Source organism: Morone saxatilis, unplaced genomic scaffold (assembly GCF_004916995.1).
Source record: "Morone saxatilis isolate NCDOM2014 unplaced genomic scaffold, NCSU_SB_2.0 Contig11, whole genome shotgun sequence".
NCBI classification, from domain to species: Eukaryota; Metazoa; Chordata; class Actinopteri; family Moronidae; genus Morone; species Morone saxatilis.
In genome coordinates, this window is record NW_023339663.1 from 10,496,387 (window position 1) to 10,500,360 (window position 3,974).

Below are 3,974 nucleotides of genomic sequence, written 5' to 3' on the forward strand. Positions count from 1 at the left end.
CATCTCAGGTTACATTATTATTTAATCCTTGTATAAACGATTATATAATCACTTATTCTTATTATGAATTACATAAATGTGACCCAAGATGAGATTTTACTGTTTCTCCACATCTCAGACAACTTTGAAACTAATGACGTTGGCTCATGTTGGAGGTGTTCTAATAACTTGTTGGAACAGGGCCTCTGAACATGCCTGGACCCCATTTTGGCCCTGTTAATCTTCAGTTGTTTTCTCCCTAATCTTCTTTTCAATTTGATATTATCATTTTAATTATAACATTAAATTATATTATGAAACAGTCACATAGATTACATTTTAGCAGTATTATAGAAGAGGAAGAATAAGAAGAAGAAAGGAGAACCCAGCCTACTTCACCCCTGCCTGTCAGTCAAAACAAACTGGGAGCCACACAGGTACACGCAGGTGGAAGCAGCGTGGAGCGTGCTGTTGTTGCAGGATCTCCAGAGGAAGAACAGTTTGTTGGAGAACCGGATTGATCTCGGTTTCCTTGAGGTTTGCCGTTCATTGTTTAACAGCAGGCGACACCGTTTGCTTTCTGCAGACGTCTTGGTGATGATGTGCAGTGATTTATTTAAAAAAAGAGGGTTTCTGTTCTCTTCTTCCACAAAGTTTTCCAGGGTTGGATTTAGAAAAATGTTCAGCTCTTTGTTCTCCGCCTCCAACTGTCCAGGCTCAGCTGTTTTTCAGCAGACAACAAGGTGAAGTTGTCACGTCCCAGAAGATTGAAGTTTAGACTGGGTGTTCTCATCTGCCATATGTTGTAGTTCTGCTGTGAGAATATGCTGTTTATTCATCTCCACTAAACAGGATGCCAGTCACAGCACAAAGAAGCACTATTAAAATTCCAGTCAAACTAGCCGGTGGACCGCAGTCTCCTCACGAAGTCTCTCCTCAGCCTGTCTCATCTTCAACTTCAGTGGCAATTATTTCTGGTTCCTCACCACAGTTTTCACATGAAAAACTAAGAGCAGAAAAAAAAGAAAGGAGGTCAAGAGATGTTAATATAAAGAAGAGGCTCTAAAGCACGCTGTCAGGGAAAAAAACAAAACATTTCAATTACAAATTGGTCTTGGTCTTCATGAATTCAAAAAAATAATCGTACAATTTCAAAATCCACATGTCCTCTGCAGCTACATATGACAGCATTCCTGACCTGCAGAACTGATTCGATTTGCCCATTATATTGCTTCATATTAAGTCACCACATACATGTTGTTTTTATGAAATAAACATATATATCGGGTGCACGGTTAGCTCAGTAGGTAGAGCTGCGACCATTATCAGATGGCGAGCCTTTGCTGCAGCACGCCCGGCGTTCAAATCCCACCTGTGCCCCTTTGCTGCGCGTCATCCCTTCTCTTGCCCCCCCTTCTGTCTGTCTTCAGCTGTCAACTATCATAAAAGGCAATAAAAGCCCCCAAATACTTAAAGAAATAAACATATACAGTTGATTTGTAAAAGAATATGTTTTTATATTATATATTATATAAAAAAGTCAATTGCCATCTCCCAAAATATTGCATATTTGACTTTGGACTGCACAAAATTTGCTACACCATTTTCTTAACTCCCTCAGGTCTTCACTAGCTATACACTCAAGTAGTTGGTGAATATTATGACGCAATATTGACACCCAGATTACCTTGTCCTACACATTATTATCTAAAGTAAATATGAATTGTTCAAACACTTTAAACTCTTCATTCAGTTACTTCACTCGGATGTCCTCTGTGGAAATCTCTCTTTCATTGCTTTTCCTCTGAACTTTTTGTTTTCCAGCTTGGGGTTGTTTTTTTGCACCAGCTGGTATTCCAGGCAACTTGCATGTCTATGTTTGAAATGACCAAACATACATGAATAACTGAAAAATACTTGTATTTTACAAGTGGCCAGAAGGCAAACCAAACTGGCTTTAGATAAGGCCTTTAGTGTTTTTGGTGAGTTTTGCGGCCACCATAGTTTCCCCTACACACTTGGAAGGCTGAGCTATATTCAGATGGTTGAAATCTGTAACTTCACTGCTAGATGCCACTAAAACCTACACACTGATCCTTGAAGCGAGTCTGAAAACTGATTATTTTTTACCCAACTAAATGTATTTGACAGCTTTACTTCTTAACAGATTTAAGGTTTTTCTGCTAAAACACATGATGAATTCATGAAACAATGCTTTGTTGTAGATCAGTAGTATGGAGTTAGTAACATTACACCACCTACAACAGTAAAATGCTGTAATAATAATGGTATAATCGCAGGAGATAATGGAGTATCTTTAAATTGTAGTAGTGCTACTTAATACTTCTGCAGCCCCTGGAATCCATTTTAAATCAAATGGGTCAACTATGAACCATAGTGACCAATAGAGTTTATTACATTCAGCATCAGACAGGGAAATTATATTTGCATATGTTTATGTTGTTGTTTTTGCATTTTCAGGAATCTACACAGCCTGTAGCCACTGCAATATGACACGATATGTCAGACGTGGTGTTTTCATACTAAAACCCATGATTTTACTTTGATCCACATTCAGAAGTTTAATTGGTATCCAATGAAATACCAAAGCTAGATAAACAACCCTCTTCAGCATTCCCTCTTTAATTTTCTGTTGTCGTCAGATTTTAGCCCGCAGGACCTTCATTATCAACAGCTTTTACAAAAGAGGAAAACAGTAATCATGAGAAAATACACATGGGAATGACTTGCAGGTGTGAAATCGTGACTCCACGAGTCGATAAACAGTTTCATGTTTATTAAAGTGGGACGGATTTACAGTTTGTACACCCCATCCACATTGGCATTGATTTAGAAAGCAACAAACAGTACAAATGCAGTATATACATACCAGTATACATATATTTATAAAATACAATAGCATTCTTTTTTTCACACAACTGTACTGTATTTTTTAAATTGTTTGAAGTCATGGTTAGGAGGCCTTTTAAGCAAGCTATACTAAAACTGTTCAGACGGAAAGATGCAGTGCATAAGCTGTGAGTTTCTGTCATTGAAAGTGAGTCAAGCCCACAGTAACTACAATATTCAGATCTCCATGTTAGAAAAATAGTCCCACGTTTGCACAAAGTTCCCTACAGAAATGGGTTGCAATCACAGAAAGCTAGCATCAACAGCACAGGCGCCAGAGAAACAAGCGAAAACCCACAAAAGTGATGCGTTTCAGGAAGTTGGACGACTGTAAATGAGTTCAAATAAACAATTGAGGAGACATGTCTGTTGTTTTGGTTTTTGCTTCTGTTGTCAATTAAAAGAATGGGAATACTGACAGACTCTGTCTTTTTCAGAACTAGTTTGGATGAACAACTTGCACAGTTTGTAGTGTGTAAAGGGTAATGATTCATTTTCACATCTTCAGATCTTAAAGAAGTTACGACCATCAAAATTGCTTTTATTATAACGTTAAATCTGGATGGGCATCTTCCATGAGACAGATAGTGTAACATTTCTCAGAGAGATCAGTGTTATATGAAAAATAAAATATGGAGGTACACAATGATTTACCTTTATAAAGAGTGTATTCTGTGTACAGCAGCTTTATATAACCATGTTAAGTTTTTATCAGGGTTTTCATGCGTCTTCGTCCATCTCAAATAACTTTTGAGCAAAGCATCACCTCCGGGAGACATTTAGGAACACGACCCTGATTTTCACTGTTCACACAATTTAGCTACACAAACACATTATGCACCTTCCATTAGTTATGTCCATCTGGGAGAAACATTTATGAGGTCCAAGCTGCACTTTATTGTTATCCGACACATACACGACATTTGGAAAGCACTAAAGGACAAAGCAGTGTTCTGTGATGACAAGCCTGTAAAGAATTTCTGGGCTTTATTATGATATAATATGGCCGACTTTAGTTTCTTTCCGCTTTCGAGAGGGTTGTCATGATGAAAAGGTTAAAGCCATAACTCCATCCCTCTGGGGGG